Source organism: Micrasema longulum, unplaced genomic scaffold (genome assembly GCF_059751315.1).
Source record: "Micrasema longulum isolate JH-2025_06_02 unplaced genomic scaffold, ASM5975131v1 h1tg002438l, whole genome shotgun sequence".
NCBI classification, from domain to species: Eukaryota; Metazoa; Arthropoda; class Insecta; order Trichoptera; family Brachycentridae; genus Micrasema; species Micrasema longulum.
In genome coordinates, this window is record NW_028279583.1 from 97,282 (window position 1) to 119,635 (window position 22,354).

The 22,354-nt window shown below is 33.9% G+C and overlaps 1 long non-coding RNA gene across 4 annotated transcripts; it reads left to right on the forward strand.

Annotated features, from left to right (window-relative positions):
• Window positions 1-498: 498 nt before the first annotated feature.
• Window positions 499-22,339, forward strand: LOC148272204 (uncharacterized). Of its 4 annotated transcripts, none has more exons than XR_015824904.1 (3): window positions 499-1,238; window positions 21,148-21,390; window positions 22,100-22,339. It is a non-coding gene; the product is annotated as an uncharacterized LOC148272204 (long non-coding RNA). The 4 variants fall into 4 exon arrangements; XR_015824903.1 differs by having other exon boundaries at window positions 499-1,068; XR_015824905.1 differs by having other exon boundaries at window positions 499-1,017.
• The last annotated feature ends 15 nt before the right edge of the window (window positions 22,340-22,354 follow it).

Below are 22,354 nucleotides of genomic sequence, written 5' to 3' on the forward strand. Positions count from 1 at the left end.
CTGGGTTCAATTCTTGGGAGAGTAAAAATTATTTGTTTGTAAGGCGAAATACTGAAAATCTTATATAGATAGATCTTGAAGCGTTAGACTGATCATCTTACCTCCTTGTAAAATATTATTAAAATACGCTGCATTCTATTTAAGATGCAGTGCCCTATGCATCAACATATGCGGATAAGAGTTCGGGGATTATGATGCATTTACTAAAACGCATTTTTTTAAATCACGAAATCTCTATTTACTGTGCCAGACCACTTATAATATTTTTATTGTTAAAAACACATGATTTAAGGCTGACCTAGTCAAGAATCGAATAGCAGCACAGCGTACCAACTAGCAATCGCTGATAGGCGTATATTTTGTTGAACGGCATGTCATAATTTTCTGGCTTTATATAATGCGAACCACCCGGCACGCACACAGAGTCATTGCACCACGTGACTCCTGCATACATACCCGGCACGTATGCATGTGTATGGAAAATGGAATCTACTCAGTTCAGTATTCAGAATTCACTTCCTTGTAGCGTACACGTCGGGCGGTCGCGTAACCAGAATTGAAAAAACCACCCGCGGGCCAAAACAAAAATGGCCGCGATCATTCAAAATATTGATAAGAGATGGCGCTGTTAAAATGTTTTGTTTGTTATGATTTTTTCGTGTCATCGACCGGTCGAAATGTTATTTATATAACAAGATGTGAAAGTAGAAAATTGAGAAAAAAATAATCAAGTGGCATTTCGCCGCGCGTTGGGAAAGATTTTTGTGTTCAGTTTACGCCGGGTTTGAGTTTTTTTCAAAATGGCGTGCGTTGAATGTGTTATATCGTGCCGTCTCGCTCCCGGAGTCATTCAACTATATATGACGTAATTATCCAATCGGTACAGTGTACTGTGGTGATAGTTTTATAACGAAAAGCTATTGGTTCTGTGTCTTCGCCGATATTACAGTGTTTCGTCCAAGTTATGTAGCAATCTTCGATAATACCCTTGTGCAGTGTCTCGAACTCGACAAAAATGTGACGTGTATAATTTTAGTTCGAAACGTCGTGTCTCGCTGTCAAAATCGCGTAAATTCGTCCAATAATCTCGCAGTGACATCTGAAACAAATGCATAATTAATTCCAGTGAAATTGCAAGCCCATGTGCCAGAAAAAAATTTAATTCAACGCTCACTTATCTGTGAAAATGTTGCAATGGTGTTAAGTGTTGATTCGACAGAGGAATTCAGCAAATCCCAGTGAATTGATAATTTAAAACACAATAAATTTTCTGTATTTCCGCCGATTTCGCAATCTCCTAATTTATTGTGAATTTAGAATTTTTTACACAAATTCGCCGGCCGGATGGGCTAAATTTGTATAAAATTTTCACGGTATGAAATTAAAGATTCGTCCGGCGTTTTTTAAAATATTTTTTCGTACAAACGTATTCCCGTATTTTCTCCCTGGATATAGCACAAGAGCCGTGATTTTCTTACACACCACAGATATTTACCATTTGCGTGTCTCTGTATTTTTTGTTTTTTGATAAATTGTTTCTTATGAGAGCAAGGACCCATAATAGAGCCCGGTTTTATCTGTCTTCGGACGTACGGTGTACAAATATGACTCCTTTTTTTTAAAAACGCAAAATACACCGAGACAGAAAATTTCATTTTGATACTCTTTCTAAAAAAAAACCACCAAATCGGCTCAATTTAAGGGCGCGAAAAACAGGATTACGAAACGTCGAACTTGTCGATTTTAATTAATATCCTGTTGAAATGTTTTTTTTATGTTTTAGGGACGTGCGGGTCGAATCGGTATTAAAAAAAAACCTCGATTTTTTCGAGCAATCGACCTTTATTACGTATGTTACCGTTGCCAAGACAAAAAATCTCGCTTTTTTCAGAGGTGCATAACCTCACGTGGGGTCAACGTACGACATTATAACGTGAAAATTTGGTAGGAATCTCTTGCTGATTTGCACAAAATAACCGGCGTTGCCGGGGAAGTGCTTGGCTAACGAAAAGCGAGGCTCTGGGTTCAATACCAGCGAACTACAAAAAAATAAATAATCAAAAAACGATCCAAATTTCTCGCGTTTTCTAAAAATTTTAATAAGATTTGATAAAATGCTTTTGCTGTACTGAAAAAAATTCATCGCCATTTTCACATCATTTTCAAATAAACTGACATTCATATTAAAATTATGTTATCGTTACTTGCCTCCTACGCTCGTTGGTGCATAGGAGACTAAATTACTTAAATAATTACAATGTTTTCTGATAGCGTATAATGAATTAATGTATTATCTGATGTTATTTTAGTACGTAACTGCTTTTTATCAATTTTTTATTTATATCCGCGGTGCATAGGGCTGTGAACTTTTCTTTAATTTTTTTATAATATGACATTTAAATTCGTCGCAACAGAGACGGAAATCATTTTTTTAAAGGGAATATGAAAGTCAAGAATTGAAAAAGGAATATGCAGGACTATAATTAAAATATTAATAAAAAGCATTTACGTACTGAATTAATATCAGATGATAGATTCATTTATTATTATCGATCAGAAAACGACGTTATTATGTATGTTTGGAAAATTTATAAAGCGCCATTTTTGCGAAAATCACCTCAAGGGCGCTGTACGATAAATAAATATCCCAGCACGTCTTGCAGCTACAGAGCGCATAGACGGTTGGGATTCTAGTTCCTTGTCTCCAATTATGATATATAAGAGCTAGATTACAGCACGTCTTGCAGCTACAGAGCGCATGGACAGTAAGAAATCTAGCCCCTATTTACATTTTTAAATTTTATTTTATTTGACAATGAAGTTAAGAGTTTAAGTGATATTTTAAAAACGAAATAAAAAACAAATTTATAAAAATAGAAGTTAGATTACAACAAGTCTTGCAGCTACTTAGCGCATGGATGGTTGAAAAGTTGGAGGCAAAGTAAATATAATAAGAAAATATGACGGTTGAAAATATGAAATATATACACCATTCTGCCTATTGTTGTGATTCATATGACTGAAATAATTTAAAAAAAAATTCAAGTTGAGTAAAGGTTTCGGCTGTTCAGCTTCACAAAGATGTTCAAACATAGGCAGAATGGTTAATGTTACACAGTGTGTAGAGTGGCCACTTGAACCAGCCGTGACAGGTCATAAGCCCTGTTGATGCCTAGACTTCTATATTCCCTTTTATAAAATATTTTTTTATCTTTGTTCATATTTTCTAATCTTAACACTTTGCCTCCTACGTCATTGGTGCATAGGATACCGAATTATCAAAATTATTGTGATCGCTCGTAATGAATTAATGTATTATCTGATGTTAATTTAGTAGGCAAATGCTTTTCATCAATATTTTAATTATACATGCGCTTAATGGCGGGTAAGGCAGAGAATTCAATTAGTTGTCAATAAAATATTAATAAAATATTACATTGATTTAAAAACGTACTAAGTAAATCATTTTATTTTTAATAGCATTTCGATTTTTTAAAAATTGTGCATAGGGCATTAAATCGTCTCTCGTTTTAATGATTCTTTATGGTTTTTTTTAATTGATTTTTATTGACGTATTTAAATGCCCCATATTTATTGCATCCGGGCGAATGAAGAATACAGTGCTGAGTGTTGATATGGTTCAGAACCCTGGTCTATCATTTTGAAATCTCAGGTAAAAATCCGAAAAAAGGAAATCGAGCGGAGATAAATCCGCTTCGTAGCGAAGTGGTTAGCGCGTTTGCCTACCAATCTTGAGGTACCGGGTTCGATTCCACGAAATTTTGGTTCAAAGGGTGGTTTTACTCTACAATATTTAATTCTTCCTGATCACCTTACTTTCCGTGTAAACAACTTGGAGTTCCTACCAATTTAATGCCCTATGCGTCACTGAGTGCCGATAGAAAAACGGTGGTGATAACTTCCCAATGGATGTAAAATAGCGTTGTCTACAAAAATTTGGTCGTTTTTTTTGTAAAATCAATATTTGCGTTCTTATAATTTACCCATATTTTAAATTCTGAGGGCCATTTTTAACGAGTCGTAAATAACTCACTTTTAGAAAATGGGAATCAAGTTGGGGTGAAGTGGGATTCGAACCTCGGACCTTTGATCCGTTAGTCCAAGACACTAGCCACGGGACCACAATCCGATTCAAATGAAAATACTGTTAAGTACTATTACGTTAGTGGCAATGCATTGTGACCCACTGTATAAATTTTGACACCTGTGCACGTGGTATGAACAGTAATTGCCACGTGTCACATTATTGCACGCATGTTGAACTTTGAAATGCGTCTTCTTTGTCAAGATAATTTTGAGTCTGTCCAAATGTTTGTAGACGAGGTCTGCAAACATTTTCAACTACAACACATTCCTTCAAATCGTTCATCTGTTGATGTTTGTGAAGTTAAAGAGCTGAAACATCTCTTTATTAGCCACATATTCGAAAATAACCTTATTGCATTTAAAAGGGTTAAGTGAAAAACAGATCTACCGGTGCACATTAAAATGACACTCTTGTGACATTGTGCGTGTAATTTATGTAATGTTTTTGTTCTTTTATTGTTCGTTTTATAAAACCAATAATATAGGTAGGCAGAAATGAAATATAAACATTAAAAAAAAAAAAAAACAAATTACATTTTTGCACATTTTATTTATTTAAATATACGCCCAATGGGCATTTTTATGGACACATTTATGCATAGAAAATTATTATAACAAAATTAGAAAGACTCAATGGTTCATAGTAGACTTTGTGGGAGTGGAAGCGGGAGAGAGGTGTTTATAATTAAATTTGATTCAGTGATCGTTTGAAAGAAGACAACTTGTTATCAAAGAAATCAAGACTGGTATGTTTGTTGGCAGACCTGAGAATTCTGGGCATAGGGGAATGAAAACCATAGTTAGTTCTATGGTTATCGGTATGAAAGAGTAAGTTTGTCAGAGGTTTCTAGTTGGGATATTTAATTTTATTGATTGTTTACCAACATATTATAGCTTTTAAGGCTGCTTCTGTGTCCAGCCATTATAATAAACAACAAAATGTAATTTCATTTAAATTTTGTTTACATATAAGTTATTAATTTAAAAAATACTTTTTACACTTCCGCTTATTTATTTTGACCAATACACTTAGGTCTTCAGTCTGAAGATGCCCATTAGAGGGTGAAAGCGCTAATTGTTCAAAACAAATAAGTGGAAGTGTACCAAGTATTTTTTAAATTAATAACTTATATGTAAATATAAGTTATGACATCATAACAAAATATAAAGTAAATTTAAATAATTAATTGTAACATAAGTATTATAACGGTCTATTATTTATTATAGGAGCAAAAATTCAAAAACTTTTTCTTGTATACCCACGAACAGGCCATGCCTTTGTTAGATTTTTTGTTTACTATTTTTACTATTAATATGTATTTCATTGCAAACTGTAATGTATGGAGTTGAAAAAATGATGATGAAAGTAGGTTAAATGCTATCGAAATGCGATCCCTCAGGCGAATGTGTGGTAAAACGATGTGTCCAACATCGCTTGCTTCGAAAAATAGCGTGGATGCTTGGACTAGAGAGAGATAATTATTCTTATGCTGAAATAGAGTCAATGTTAAATATTTCTAGTCTACAAAAACGTAGAACTAATATTGACTCCATATATATGTTCGGCATACTAAATGGTATAATCGATGTTCCATCATTACTGGGACAAGTAAAATTCAATATTCTGACTCGTAGATTGAGAAACAATAAAGTACTGTTCATCGATCAGCATAGAACAAACTATGGCCTAAATTCTCCAATGACCCGCCTTTGTCGTATTGTTAACTCAAGACAGGATCTGGACTTTTTTGGTTTAAGTTTACAACGATTTAAACGAGCACTAAATAAATAGTCCAGATCTTGTCTCGATGTCCCTTATGTTTGTCAATGCTTCTTTCTTTTTGTTTAAAATGTTTTAAACTATTCTTTTATTGTAATATTTAAACCTTATAAATTGTATACATGGACAATGTCCGTTAATAAATAAATAAATGATAGGTGCACAAATGTCGAGATCCGTGAAGTGTGTAAGGCTGAGACTTGCATTATCGACGGAATCAAGAAAGGGGTCCTGCGTTGGTTTAGCCACGTAGAGCGAATGGACAGCGAAAGAACGGCTTAAAGGATCTACGATGCAAATGATTAACGATTAATTAATGGAGAAAACGAGGAAGACCGAGAAAGACATGGCACGATCAAGTCCATCAAATACTTGAAGATGGACAAAAGTAGGAATAATCGGCGTGCGTGCATGAGAAGATGTATGAATGCAGAGGAAGCGAGGTCTGTATGCCAAGATAGAGTATTATGGCGTTCTATCCTCTCAGCCTATTCCTACGGGGAAACGGCGTGATGGTTTGTTTGTTTTGTTTGTTTATTTTTTTTTTATAAAGAAACATTTTTTTTTTTCATACAATAGTTTTTTTATTTTTGTTTTAAAAGTGAGTTTACTGCAGTTAAATATGTCTACGTTATTGAAAAATACATCATAATTACGCGCCAAGCGAATCAGAGGAGAGTTCTGGGCATAGTTGGTTCGAACTGTGGGTTAGAATGGGCCGATATTTTTTTTTCCGAATTTTGAAACGAAAGGGGTCTAAAAAGTTGCCTTTTGGATTATTTGCAATGCAAAAAATATCAAAAAAAATAGTTGAAACTATTTTTGGCCCTCAACCAGAGCTTGAATTTTTTGAAAAAGTCAATTTTTTGCGCTAAACCGACTGTCATTTCGTATTTAAGTAAGAAAATCAGTCCAATTAAATTTTATAATGTGCATTAAGCCTTATTCAATAAGCATCTAAGGGCATAACTCGCACTTTGTTTTTTAATAAATGGGTAGCATTGTTTTAATGAACCATTGTTTTCATCAATATTAGCCAGGCGCTCGACGGAATCAGTTGCGCGGGGTGTAAACTTTTTGCATTTCGGTAGTTTTAAAACTTGTTCGAATTTGTAATGCGATTAAATTATATCTTTATTAACGAAAAATAATTTTATCAATATAGATAATTAACAAAATGTTCAGACAGTGATAAACTTCAAACCTCGGTTGAGGGCCAAAAGTAGTATGGAATATTTTTTTGAATAATTTTCACTTTCATTGTGATCCAAAATGCAACTTTTTAGACCCCTTTCACTTTCATGTCTAATAAAATAAAAAACTTCATACATCATCGGCCCTCTACTGTGGGTACATGGAAAAGAGATAGATTCGTGTGACGGGTGCGGTAGCCAGACATTATGGGCTAACTCAGAAACCAGAATAGGACTATCAAGACGTCCATTAAGAATGTCATCTAAAATCCCAATGTCTAATACCAAACGACGATCCTCAAGTTTGTGACAATAAGTTTTATAGTTAAGGTCGTAAATCTGGATCTCCGATTGAGATGTCTCAAAAACGTTTTCTGAATATTTTCAAGCCTTATCTTGTGTGTGGAGTTCTGAGGAGACCACACCGAGGAGGCATATTCAAGGAGACCGGATTGTTGTGTATTTCGCGTGCTAATCATATTCGCGCGCTATCGAAACGAATTGAAAATAGCGTTAATTTCCTTCTCTGGAGTCAGTAGTGTACTGAGCGTTGACCCCGCGGTCGGCCAGTGACCCGGGCGGCGCACTTGTGTACACTACGATCTGTGTTATGACTTCCCACGCGGCCGGAGAAACAGCTGTTACCTGGCCGAATTTCGGCGAAATTGGTCAAACGCTGCGGTCGCTTTAATTCGAAATGGCGCGGCGGCGAAACGTTCCTATAGTCCTTGAAATATAGCTTGATTAAAATGAGAGCTGTCAAACTAATGTCATTAGTGATGGGAAATTACTGATCACCGTTCAAATCGATTTTATTAGTTTTATAGTTTTAAGCTCATTGGGGAGATTATTGTTTTTTTTTTGCTTTGAAAACAAAACTATTTTGACTATAAATAGTGTGGAATTTAGGAATTTTGAGTGGCTTATTTATCTCAAATTTAAGTGTAAAAACTATTTTTTTGAATAAATGTCAAACCATGTCAACCGACGGGTATAGAACCCATCGATACGTTTATCTACGCAATAAAAGTGACAAAAATTTTGTTCCACTGAGCGATTTTTCCTTTCATTTATTTAAATTTTTAATCGTTCTGAGGTTGGCACTTGTTTTTTTAAAAGCCTATTAAAAATATGAGAGAGAAATAAATAAATTTTGAAGTCGAATTAAATTCTGGCGTAACTGTTAGATTTGAAAACGAGCGGCTAGATGCAAAAAGTTATGTCGCTAGCTTCTGCCCTATTAACATATACGAGTATCTAGGCGTAAAAAGGGTTATTTATTGTGTATGCAGATAATTGGTAGAATTCCATATTTAATTTGGTAATGTATCCAAAATAAACCAAGTTTATTGGATTGTAATTCTACTTTATTTTTCATAAAATATACAAAGGGTATATTGTGACGCGTTTCGTCTTGTTAGGACATTTTCAAACAAACATCCTAACAAGTCCCAACAAGTCCTAACAAGACGAAACGCGTCACAATATACCCTTTGTATATTTTATAAAAAATAAAGTAGAATTACAATCCAATAAACTTGTTTTATTTTGGATACATTACCAAAGTAAAAAAGGTTGCCACTATTAAATGAGTGTACGTATCGAAACCTTAAAGAGTCGGATTTGTAATCAATCGGTAGATAAATACAGACGACTGTTGCGTACCGTCTTGGTAATTGTCAAAAATCATGTTTAAGCGAGCATTTTTTGCTTGAATTGGGAGTTGATAACCGCGTTGAAGTGGGCACTTTCTATCACAGAAGCCTATTTTAAATATAAATGAGAACTATTTCAAATGTTCACGAAGAAAAGAACGCGGACTAATTTTTGCAGCCATTAATTGGTTCGTGTTGATCATATGATGTCGAGATGACAAGTAGGTAGAACATACCGAGGAAGATACATATAGTACAGAAATTAAGTATACCGTCTCGATATGTACAGATGAAGATAGCGTTCGTAATTGAGGCCCAAGAAATAACGTCGATAAAAGCTGTTAAATACTAAATATACACAATAAAAAAAAGATATAATTTTAATGGGTACATTTGTTTATTTTTAGCTCTTTTTTATTCTTTCTTATGTTAGACAGTTCTTCAATGTAAGCTTTAGGAGTTTTAACTTATTAACTTCAAATACCTCGACAGCATTCTAACAGAGACCCTTGACCCAGATATAGAGATTAAATGCAGAATTGAGACGGCAAGAGCTGCTTTTAATAAAATGAAATACCTCTTCTGCAATGCTAATCTTAACTTGAAAATAAGGCAAAGATGGCTGTGAGACTTGGACTCTGAAAGTGAACACTATGAATAGGCTGGAGGCTTTTGAGATGTGGTTGCATCGCAGAATGCTAAAGATATCTTGGACAGACCTGATAACGAACTCCGAAGTCTTAAGTCGAGCTAGAACGAACAGAGAACTCTTAACCACCATGAAAGTTCGTAAAATTTAATACCTGGGGCATATAATGCGTGGAGAAAAGTACCTCTTGCTTCATTTAATTTTGAAAGGCAAGATTGAGGGTCACAGAGGGGCTGGAATAAGACAGATGTGCTGGCTGCGAAATATACGAGACTGGACTGGCTTCAGGACTGCGGAGCAGATTTTTCGGGCAGCACAGGACAGGGAGACTTTTGCCAGAGTGATTGCCAACGTTGGGGATACCTGACAGGGCACTAAGAGAAGAAGAAAAACTATACAAAAATTACAAAATATAATTATAAAAGATCTTTGAACTACAAACTACAGTTAACAAATCACAAAACAAGTCTAGTGTTATGTTAGTAATTAGTGGCAATAAAATAACTAATTTTTTGAATGGACAATCCATTTTTTCTAATTGTGCTAATTTATATATATATACATGAATATTAATGAACGATTGCAGAATATTTGTATTCGTTATATCTCTAATCTTCGCAAATGTGACCACATAACCGAGTATCGCACGCAACTACACTGGCTCAGTATCAGGCATAGAAGAAACATTCACATTATATCACTTCTTCACAATATTTTTAATAATCCCACTTCGCCTGTTTATATGAGAGAGCTCATCCAACCTCTTTCACAACACAGACTGACTATTTCTTCATTCTAGTAACGAGAGAACCCTTTTAATACCCTGTCATCGCTCTAATTTTCTTGCCTCCTCTTTCACAGTAGTAGCCGCTCGATTGTGGAATAATCTACCCACTAATGTTAAGACGCCCCTTCTTTATTTACATTTAAGTCATGATTGGAACGTCACTATCTAAATATTTAAATTGTTCCTTTATCCTTCAAATTTCCTTCCCATCGCCTCTCCTCTCTCCATAGTATTATGTTAATTTTTAAAATATATTTTTATTTTTGTTAATCTTTGCTTTTAATTTTTGTATAAAATTGTAAGATCAATATGTCCATGTATTTATAATTATCTCAAACTGAACGGTTTGGGTAGGTTGGAAAAAATTGCCTTAAAGGAATCAAACCAAAGTTCTCACGCGGCCGAGTCGCGAGGCATAAGATGCACCCGAGCACAGCCAAGCGTTATCCGACACATCTCGACCCCAGGTTTCGATTGAGCCGAAGTTTTGGTCAATTTTCGGCAGACACCGAAACTCGTTAAACTGGTCGAACCGAAACTTCGGTCGGTTAACCCACGATATTATGTTTTGTTGGACATTTTAACGGACAGGGAATCTTTTTGTAGGGGGATTATCTAAGGGTGTAACTGACCCACTCGATGCTTATTGTGGCCTATATTCTCGTTTTTAATTCGGCGCCATGTCTTGGCTTTTATTTCTTACATTAAATATTGATAATAATAAATAAATAATAACAATAATAATTCTTTATTAACCATAATATTAGGACATCAAAAATATGAATACCATCAAAACTCTTTATTGCTCACTAGTTCGACCCCATCTAGAATACGCTTCTCCTATTTGGTCTCCATTCTACAGGACTCATATTGACCATATCGAGTCTGTCCAACACCGTTTTCTAAGAAAAGTGGCATGGTCGCTCGGATTACAAAGGGGTAATTATTCCTATTTTGAAATAGAGCAATCTCCTAATCTGTCTTCATTGGAGAGACGTAGAACTGAGATGGACCTTATATGCATTTTCAAAATACTTAATGCTTTAAGTGATGTCCCATCTCTGTTGCTATCGATTTCTTTTCATGTTCCCAACCGTGTCACCAGAAGTCAAAATCTACTATTTATTAAATCTTCTAAGAGAAACTTTTGTTTTTATGCCCCAATGTCCAGAATGTGTAGATTCGTCAATTCATCACACGACTTGGAATTCTTTGGAATAGATCTTCCGGCTTTTCGTAGATCTCTTCGCGATTAAACAGTGTGGGATGAAGTTGGATTGACATGGTTTAGCTCGAAATCTTATGTCTTTCGTTTTTGTGATTATATTGTCTACTTCTTCTTCGACCAGTTGGTTTTATTACAATATTTTGAGATTTTCGAAATGTTTGTAGACAAAAGACTGGATTTCATCCCCTAGGAAGTCATTCAGATTTTTAAAATACAACAGATATTACAAGCCCTGTAAAAGACATTCGTGCCATGTATACACTAATAAATAAAAAAATAAAATAAATAAAACAACTAGTAAAGAAAAAAAATGATAGTAATTTTAAAAATGCCTAGACTTCCATATAGGTGAAATAATTTAATAAGATGAATCTCAGACGCATAAATAAAGGTTTCAGCTTTTTAACTGCACAAACATCAACAGATGAAAGAATTGATGGAATATAGATGTTCAAATATGGGCAGAATGGTGAATGTTACAGTGTGTAAAGTGGCCACTTAAACCAGCCAATGACAGGTCAGGCCCTGTAGATGCCTAGACTTCAATATTACCTTCTCTTAAATGTTTTTCATCGTGTTGTAATATGTTAACCTTTTTAATAATAAATATTTCATGTCAACCGCATCGAGAATCGACCCCGAGACCTCTTGCATGCCTAGACTTCTATGTTCCCTGCTTAAAAATGTTGTCCATCTCTGTTGTAATTTGTTAAAAATTTCATTTTTATCTTCCACATTTTAAATTGCCTTTTTTTATCAATGGCGCAATTTTGAAAGTCCGGTGTTTTTAAATGACAAAACTGTATGATTTCCTAACTTTTTTTCGGACCGCCTCAGATTTTTATTGAGACAAAAATCTGAATAGTGATTTTGCCTCATTCGTGGCATCGTCAGACGGGGCTATTAAAAAATGCCAGTATTGACGGTGCGCGCTGTCATTATTTCGCGCGACGCGGAAGTTCAATCCTAAAGTATAGTCTGAGCGCCTGCATTATACAATATATATATATTATGACTATACGCGCCATCATACAATGTAAAGCGCAGTATTGTCAGCGAAGCTCCTAGCGTGACTCGTTACCCGTCAAATTCCCAAAACTGTATTTACTTTTTTTTATTTTGTTTTACTTATAAATTTACGGCAATGCCCAATTCAAACAAATCGTACAACGAAAAACAATAATAATACTGTAACAAATAATAGAATGAATACAACAAAGAAAAGCAAAGACAAGTTAATAAATTAGATAGGCATTATGGAATCCAGGTTAATTCTACAAATATACAGTCAATTTATTGAGAATATTTTTTCAGTCTATTTGTAAAAAAACTCAATTTACAATCAAAGTAATTTAAAACATTGGTATTTTCCGCTCGGACACGGAGAAAAATATACAGGGTATAAAACTACTAAAATTTTATTTAAATATCAAAACATCCGACATATTATATCATTTTTTTATTTTTTTTTACTCTACCTTCCCGGTGATGTGTGGCCGGTACACAATGCATGTAATAACTTTAATATCTCCATAAATATAAGTTAGTCTCAAACACTATTTATGTCCCACTCTCGATGCTATAGATAGGTTATTCGCGAGCGAGAGATACAAATTTACGCGTTACGCTGGCCAGTAGCAAAATGTCCTGTACCACAACTACAGTATGCCAGTCGCCTGTATTGCGCAGTTGCTTTCGGGCTTTTGTTATGGGCGGTCTCTTCTCTTGCCGTGAACGTCAGCCAATGATTTTTCACGTTTTTAGCAATTAGATTCAAAATATTATCGCTTTTGACTTTAACTGTAGATGATTAATGCAATTGCCCACGAATATTCCATTTTTCCAATTTCAAATCTCTCATTTTTTGCATGTGTAATGTGTATTGACTACACAGCACCGCAACGCGCGAATGTTTTTGGCACAGTAAGGGAAGGGATAATCTGTAATTCCCTTTTAAACCTAGTTTCAGTTTTTCGAAATTAAGAAGTTGGTTGCCACTTTTGTTTTATTTATTTAGTTTGGTGTTTTTAATTTATTACATATTTGAAAAAAAAATAAAATATTTTTGTGATTTCTTCATTTTTATTATTGTATATTCATCTTATTATTATTAATTCTAATTATTTATGTTATATACGTAGCTTAAGAACATGTATTTTTGTATCTAGTGAAACTGCTAGGAATATTATCTTGCAATTTTACTGGTCATGTCAAGGAATATTTATTATTTTATATTATTAATATTTAAAGCATTTAATTTGTGGTCAAATATTTGACTAAATGTTATTGAATATTTGTATATAACCACTTACCGCCTTTTCTATGTAAACCGGTTTCGAGACGTACCCGTCTCTTCGTCAGAACACCAATTAAACCAACATGCAAAACCCACTATACGCCTTCACCATAGTTGTTTCACAAAAAAATAAAACCAACACGACATGCATTTTAATAAGCACATGCACTGATTGATCATACTTTAATCAGTGCATGTTTGTCCCAATCATACTTTAATCAGTGCATGTTTGTCCCAATCAGTGCATGTGCTTATTAAAATGCATGTCGTGTTGGTTTCATATTTTTACCAGACAAGGTATGCAACTAGGTAAGCAAGGGCTGACAGTATAATATGACCGTATAGGATGAGAACCAAGGCGTTGCCTAGTACCAAATAGTTCCAGATAATGGAAAGCAAGCTGGTTCGCTAGGAGAGCCCTGAGAACGTGTCTTTATCAAAAAGTACTAAGAAGATGTAAGCAGAAAGGTTACAAGACGATGACATTTAGGGGTCTCGCGGGGCGTGGAGTTAGCGCGGGTGGCTGAATAATATATTGTAGATACACCTTTTTTAAAAATAAATATTTCATGTCAACCGCATCGGGAATCGAACTCTAGACCTCTTGCATGGTAGGCAAACGCGCTGATCGCTACACCACGAGGCCACCAATATTAGGCGTTTTTACTGTTAAACTTTGTTCATCAAAAGAAGTGAAAATAAAACATACAATGAAATAAAAGGCATATTTTTTTTTTTATAACGGATAGAAAAAAAAATTTGAAAAGAAAATACGGAAGTCTAGGAATTTACAGGGCTTATGACCTGTCATTAGCTGGTTAATGTGGTCACTTTACACACTGTGTAACATTTACCGTTCTGCCTAAATTTAGGTATTAAAAACTCCCTAGGGAGGAAATCTAGCCTGTCTACAAACATTTGGACAAACTTAAAACATTTTCGATAAATTCAACAAGTAAATTAGCAAGTGATACGATTTAGAAAGGGTCTCTGAGATGGTTTGGTCATGTAGAACTAATGGACGACGAAAGAATGGTAAAACAAGTATATATGGCGAAAATAAACGGCAACGTAAGACGAGGACGAACAAGTAAGACGTGGCACGATCAGATAAACCAAAATCTTAAGCCTGGTCGTGTCAAAAGCAGACAGAACCGAAGGGCATGTATGAATGTGGAAGAAGCTAGAAATGTATGCCAGGATAGACGTGCGTGGCGGGCCATTCTCTCTGCCTACCCCTAGTGATAAGTAAATTAGTTTCTTTTAGCGTTTTTTGGTTCGTTATAACTAAAAAACCTCATCGACCGAAAGTCATTAGCCATAAGATGCACCAGAGTACAGCCGAACGTGATCCGACACGTCCCGGCGGCAAGTTTCGGCCGATTTTCGGCCGAAACCGTAACCGAACCTTCGGTCGAAAAATTTACGATGCGGTTTTTTTAGTCCGGCATGCGCAGACCGCCGTTGGCAGACCTACGCCAGTACGTGCGATCTGCGCGAGTACGCTTGAGCACGTGGTCGCTCCAGCTAAGCTGAACCACAGCTGATGCGGGTCGATGACCCCCGGCGACCTATACGTGAAACGAACCCAGATTCCTCCGAGATGTCTTCATTTCCAATATTCAAATAAAATTCTGAACTCGACCGCGCATTTACGTGTTTTCGGGAATTTTCCACTGGAAGCGATTTTTAACCTTTTTCGAATCCACCACATCGACAAAAAAATATGAAAAAAATGAAATCGGTAAAAAAAATAACGATTTTTAATATTAACAAATTACAACAGGGATCGAGAATACCTTAAAGAAAAGAATATGGCATTTACAGGGCTTATTTTATGTATTTATTTTATTTTATTTTATTAACATAAACGGCAAATCTGCCTTTTACAAACATGTACTACATTTAAACAAATACTACATATTTGGCTTAATATTTTTTTTATTTATTTTAAAAACACAAATTTCCTTATACCCAAGATTTATTTAAAAAAAATTAAACCTAAAAATTAAACAAGATTTATATTTATAAAATTAACCTAAAAATTATTATTTTTTTTTTTTTTTTTGCATTACAACAGGCCAGGAGGCCCAATTACAGTGGTGATTTACATCACAGAACACCCAGGCTTGAGAAAAATCACATTTTAATTTTTGTGTTCTCACCGGGAATCGAACCCGGAACCTTCCGTGCATGAGTCAAGCGTCTTGACCACTACACCACGGAGGCCGCCGATTATACAGCATATTCAGTAGAAAGTATGACCTGTCATTAGTTATCACTATGTTGAACAATATTACTTTGGACATTGACATTTTTCACGTCTCTGAGGGAGTTTTTCGTTACAAGATTCTCTAACTTTTTTAACATATCATTCTCTGGATATTAAGCATACTTACATGTCATTTTTATATGAGAGTACTACCTGCAAACCCGGCAAAATCCAAAATCTAAAAAAAGTGAGATATTAATTGAATCTTATTCAGAATACAATTTTTAAAATAATTATAACATTGTGGTTCGGTCATGTAGAAAGAATGGACGACGAAAGAATGGTAAAACAAGTATATATGGCGAAAATGAACGGCAACGTGAGACGAGGACGACCAAGGAAGACGTGGCATGATCAGATAAACCAAAATCACAAGTCCGGTCATGTCACAAGCTGGCAGGACCGAATGGCATGTATTACAAGATGTATGAATGTGGAAGAAGCTAGAAATAAATGTAGGATAGACGTGTGTGGCGGTCCATTTTTTCTTCCTTCTCCAACGGGAAAATCCACCATCAAAGATGTTACTACATTATCTCTGTTTAAATCACGTCTGAAGAAACATCTCCTTTCTCTTCCTTAATCTCTCCTCCTTTCCCTTTTCCTCTTTCCTCTTTTCTCCCTTTTCTCATTGAGTACTAGTTTTTGATTTAAGGTAATTGCGACGTTTATTTCTGTTTTTATATATCTTTAGCTTTTTAATCTTTTTTTTCTATTGAATATGTTCTGTAACTTGAATTATAAAAATAAAACTTTAATTTTATTGGTTGGTTCGAAGAAATTGTCATTTGGCAATAAGCCCGCCAATGTACAAATAACATTATGTACAAAAAGTAAAATAAAAAAAAAATTTAAAAAATGCCGTGATGGTAATAGTATTAGTAGTAGCAAATAAACAAATTTATGCAATGTCTTGCAGCAGTCTCCCGCATGATTTAATTTGATTTTGAAATGCCATCCTTTACGCGTTTGTAGCGTGTCTCAAATTATGCGTTATTGTTTAAAGGTGTATTTATGACTGTGCTTTAAGTAAATATGTATTAAGGTGTGTAAGCGTTTCCGCTGTCATTTAAGACTGTGGTCTGACAAAAAGTATCGAAATCGTTCAGTTTTGCCGTTGCAAATAGTTGTTTTTTTTTTTTAAATCACACAGCTAAAAAAAATCCACGTTCGTATCGGCCATTCGACAGCATTCTACTAAAAACGTAATATAGAAATTAAATATTTACATCAAAAATATTATTTATTAATATTATGAGGAAGTTCAACTGTTTTTTTATATTTTTTATTTGTTTGACTATCAAGCCCTGTAGCTCAATCACAAAACTATCGACGTGCTTAAAAGCATGCTAAGCATTTGAGCAATCACAGTGAACAATAATGAACATGCTTAAGTTATCGCAGTCATAAGTCAACGGGTGTGTAATCTCTAAGTCGACGCTCGTGTCAGTTTGTTTTTTGTTTTCCTCGTAAATAAATACAGTTCACTGGCGAAAAATGGGCGTTTACTATAAAAAATAATACTGTATATTGCATTTGTAAATTGGTAAGGAGTATCCAATACAAAAAAGTAAAAATTAAATTACAATTACCATGGCGACTGCTTTTCTTGACATTTGGCAATAAATAGCATGATCAATAATGAATGAATAAATAGAAATAGCAGTTTTGGAATATTTTTCATATTTACACCGGTGAAATTCAAATATGTGATTGTGCAGCAGGATTGTACGTCGCGAAACGTAAATATTTTGTCATTTAATATAAGGTGTTCACGGATGTTTCATTGTGATCGCGACTACGATAAACAACCATGGTGAGAAACGTCGCTTATTAGCACGTCGATAGTTATTTGTGATTAAGCCACTGTGAATGCTTAGACATTCAAATGACCTTCTTAAAAATGTTTTCACTCTCCTTTATATCTCCTTTATCTCCGGGAAATCAGCAAATGAATGTGTACGAAGCAAATGCATTACTTAAAAATTAAATTATTTTTCCATCTGTCAGATTGTCGAAGAAACAAAATGGAATTTTCGTGAGTGTTGCCAGGGTAGTATTTTTTTTTACCCTATTTTCCTCATCTAATGAGAGAACTAATGAAAATTGGACCTCGGATAAAACAACTCTGCGGTGGACATTTGACTGACATTATCTTCAAAACATCAAAGATTATTTAACACAATATAAAAATATCCGTTTTATGTAAAATGAAATTTGTTTTATATTTTAAGTTTAAAGTTCATTAATTCAATTACTCTTATTAAATGACCCTTTACTTATCTACTCTGTTGTGTCAATCAATGTTTCCGCGTGCACAATGAAATTTTAGAGAAATTAACAGATTGCCTTTTTTACCTTACATTATTTTTTTTCCCATCGTGCAACATTACGCGGCGACATCACGAATGCGCGCGGCGAAAGTGGGGCATAGTGGGGGAATTTTCGGACACAGTCCGATGTATTCAAATATGATTCTACGCTCCTTCTGGACTATTCTTAACTCTACGACCATTTATCTCATCGATTATTTCGATAACCGAAAACCGATTATCTAACCAATTGAATTATACGCATATTATATAGATTCCAAAGCTTTTTTACACCATAGCGGTTAGTTGCTTAGAATTGTAGGTACCTACATAAACATATATTGGCCAAAAAGTCGGTAACGGGTAACGTCTATTTTCGTCTGAACAGAAATCGTTTTTGCCTTTTGTTACGTTATAAATATCGACTCATTCACTCACGCGAGAATGACCCTTGACGGATGCAAAAACTGTATTTTTAGCGTGGGGTTTTTTAACCATATCTTTCAGTAACTGTTTTAAGTAGCTATTTTATACACTGAAATAATAATAATAATCACAGTTTATTAACAAAAATAACTATTACTTTATCTACTACATACACACTTAGGTAATAGATTTCTCTGGATCATGTCTAGTCTGCCTAACTAGGTACAGCCTGTTTTAAGGCAGACATTTTTATGCAAAAATAAACAATAACATTACTACCTTCTGGTTAATTTATTATACAGTTTTAAAAATTAATTTAATATTTAAGAATGTATTTTGAGTTAATTTTTGATTTTCCTCTACTTAAACCCAGTAACCATTTTTTTACAAATTTATTAAATTGAATCCGGGTCATGGTTTTGCGATGCTTGGGTAACATATTGAAAATTTTGGGGCCCAGAAACCTGAAATTTCTTTGCCCGAATTTAGAGTTTTTGATAGACCCCATGACCCATCCTCTAGTTTGACTTCTGGTAGTTTGGGAGTGTTCATTTTGGGATTTGGTAGAATATTCACTAATTTGCCTATGTTTAAACATTCATATTTCTTCAAATCTTCCATCCGTTGATTAGTGAATCGATGAAGTTAAAGAGCTAAAATCTTTATTGTTGTGATGAGATTTATCTGTGTAAACCTAAAAATTAATTTAAGAAATATATATATTTTCCATCACTGTTGTAATTTGTCAATCTTAATGACTCCCAAAGGGGTTAAATCCAGTCGTTTATCTACAAACATTTAGACGAACTCAAAATAGTGTAAACAAATATGTTATAATTAATCACAGCGGTGAAAAGTTTAGTTGTAAAATATTAAATGGAAAAAATGGTCGTGTTTTCGTCAACTTGACCAAATGGGTTTATTTTGACGAAAACGCAGAAATAATTTAAATTTAATCATTTTTTGACTACTTTTTTGGTGACATATGGAAATATCACATACTACAAATACCTATGAAAATATTTTAAATGGACGTAGAAAAATTATTTGTATTTTCAAAATCAGTATGGATATCGTGGAGAAACGTTGTCACAGTTAACTTTTTAAGAAATAATTTGGTCTTGACAATTGTGACGTCAAGGTTCGTGAGGATATTCTATTTGAATTTAAGCGGTCACAAACAAAGTTCAAAATTTATCCGAATCGTGACGTATTAGGGGCGTGGCCAATGCAATGAATCGTTTTCGCGGGAATTTTAAAATTATAAATTTAAAAATGTAATTTATGCTTCCAATAGGTACGATTTTTTTTTACTGGCAGTATTATACAGACCCAATTAATCAAATTTTAAAAAAAATCGCGATGTTTCTCTATGCACAAACAAGAAAATAAATAAAAATACCGTATTTTTCACTGACGTATAATTAAATAGAGATGACGCTTCATAGAACGATGGTTTAAAATAATGTTCTGAAAAATGAGCGTTGTCGCGTCAACATTGCCGCGTATCATCATCAAAACGTGCAGTAGAGTAAAAAGACTAACTGTCTATGCTAGTTTACTGTGAATTCAAATCTGCGAGTCGCGCCTTTTTACGCTGTACATTTATTGACTACAAGCTATGTTCCGGAACTTAAGTTGAATGGAACATATAAGAGGCCCTTAGTATCAAAGATGGCCAAACGCTAAAAATAGTGTCAAAAGCGGCCAACTGCATATTTAATCATCATCATAATTCCCTTTCCGCACCTAATGGTGCTCAGGGCACTGCATTGGTACACCAATCACGGCGTATTTTGATAATTTTTTTGTTACATGAAGGTAAGATGATCAGTCTTACGCTTCAGGTACACTTACTTACCGTCCAGGGACTACAAAATATTCTGGTGTGAAAACACCGTTTCAAATAAATATTTCATATCAACCATATCGGGAATCGAACCCGAGACCTCTCGCATGGTAGGCAAACGCGCTGACCATTACACCACGAGGCCGACTGCATATTTAATACCTAATAAAAATAGTGTTTCGTGTTATGTTAACCTAAGTGTTCATGGCACCAAATATCTTAAAATAAAAAATATTTTTTGTAAAGATTTTAATTAAAAAGTTCTATTACAGATTTTCGAAATTTTCTCAAAAACGGGTATGGAATCTTTTGACCATCTTTGATACTTTGGACCTAATTTACATCAATGATTTTTTTTGATCTATCTTACGGTTTTTTCACTTATTTTTTCGATCAGCCTTCATATTTTAAAAAATACCGCGAGAAGTTGGTTTTATTAAACGTTTAAAAAATATCTAACTATTATACTGAAATGAAGAAGGTAAGATTTGTCAAAATAAAAGAAAACGCGGCACATGGGCTAATAATTTCACGCTTTCGACGTACATACATACGAATCTCAATTTTAATTGAAAAAATGATGATTGTTGCAGGTTGAAGACGAAAGTGAACTAAGTGCCTTTTAGAGAAAAAGTGTTTAATTGCAGAAAAAACAGTACTAGAGGGCCACAACTTCCCAGGGCGTGCTTTTCTAATTTTTCAGATTTTATTAAGCATAAAAAGACTTTTTTTGTCATTTAATAAAATTGTCGAATTATGATTTTTTTCCATAAATTAACTCTAAAAATAAAGATGGGAAGCTGCAAAGTGATGCTAAGGAAAAAAAAATTTAGACTGTAATTACTTGTTTTCAAAATCTTTATACTTAATTTTTAATATTACTTTTTCAATATCACGTTCTTTATTTTCATGTTGATGAATGATAATAGTGTTTGGTTCTTGGTTGAGTTGTTTGCATTCTTGTTTGCCATGTGCAAGGTCTCAGGTTCGGTTCCTGGAATGATGTGAAGAGATTTTTTTCAATCAATTTTTTAGATTTCTTTCAATAAATTAAGATTTTTTCAATAAATTATTTCGATTTCTTTTAATAAATTATTTTGATTTCTTTCAATAAATTATTAAGATTTCTTTCAATAAATTATTTAGATTTGTTTTAATAAATTATTTAGATTTCTTCCAATACATTTTTTAGATTTATTTAAATAAATTATTAAAATTATTTCAATAAACTATAAACTTATGCTACAATTGGTATATAACAATACAGTAGCGATTGCGTCTGTAAGTACCGATAGAAGTGAATAAAACTGAAGTCGACATTTATTTGATATGTTTGGAGTGAAATTGAGTAAATAAACTTTTTAGAGGGAATGAAAGTGTATGACTTTTGATTAATTTGAGGGGTTTTGAAATCAAATGATTTTAAATGAAAATAAAGAATGTTTCCAAAAGTTTATTCGCTTTGCGGCTTTCTTAAAAATCAGATTAAAATAAAGTTGTTAAAGTTGTTTATCGTAAAATACTGTGTTTTCCGTTTTCTTGTAGATTTTTGTTTTGAATCATCAAAATGTGATTGTTAAACAGTGTTTTTTTAAACAAACAATTGTCTTTTACAAATATAAATTCCGGACTAAATCATCGAGGGATTGAACGCATGGAACATCATAATTTTTACCAAAAATAAATAAATAAATAAGAAGTAAAAAAGAAGACTTAAAATTTGTGATAGAACCGTGTTCAGAAAAGAAGCACCCTTTCAAATAAGTTATTTTATTCGCATCAAAAGATATTATATTTCAA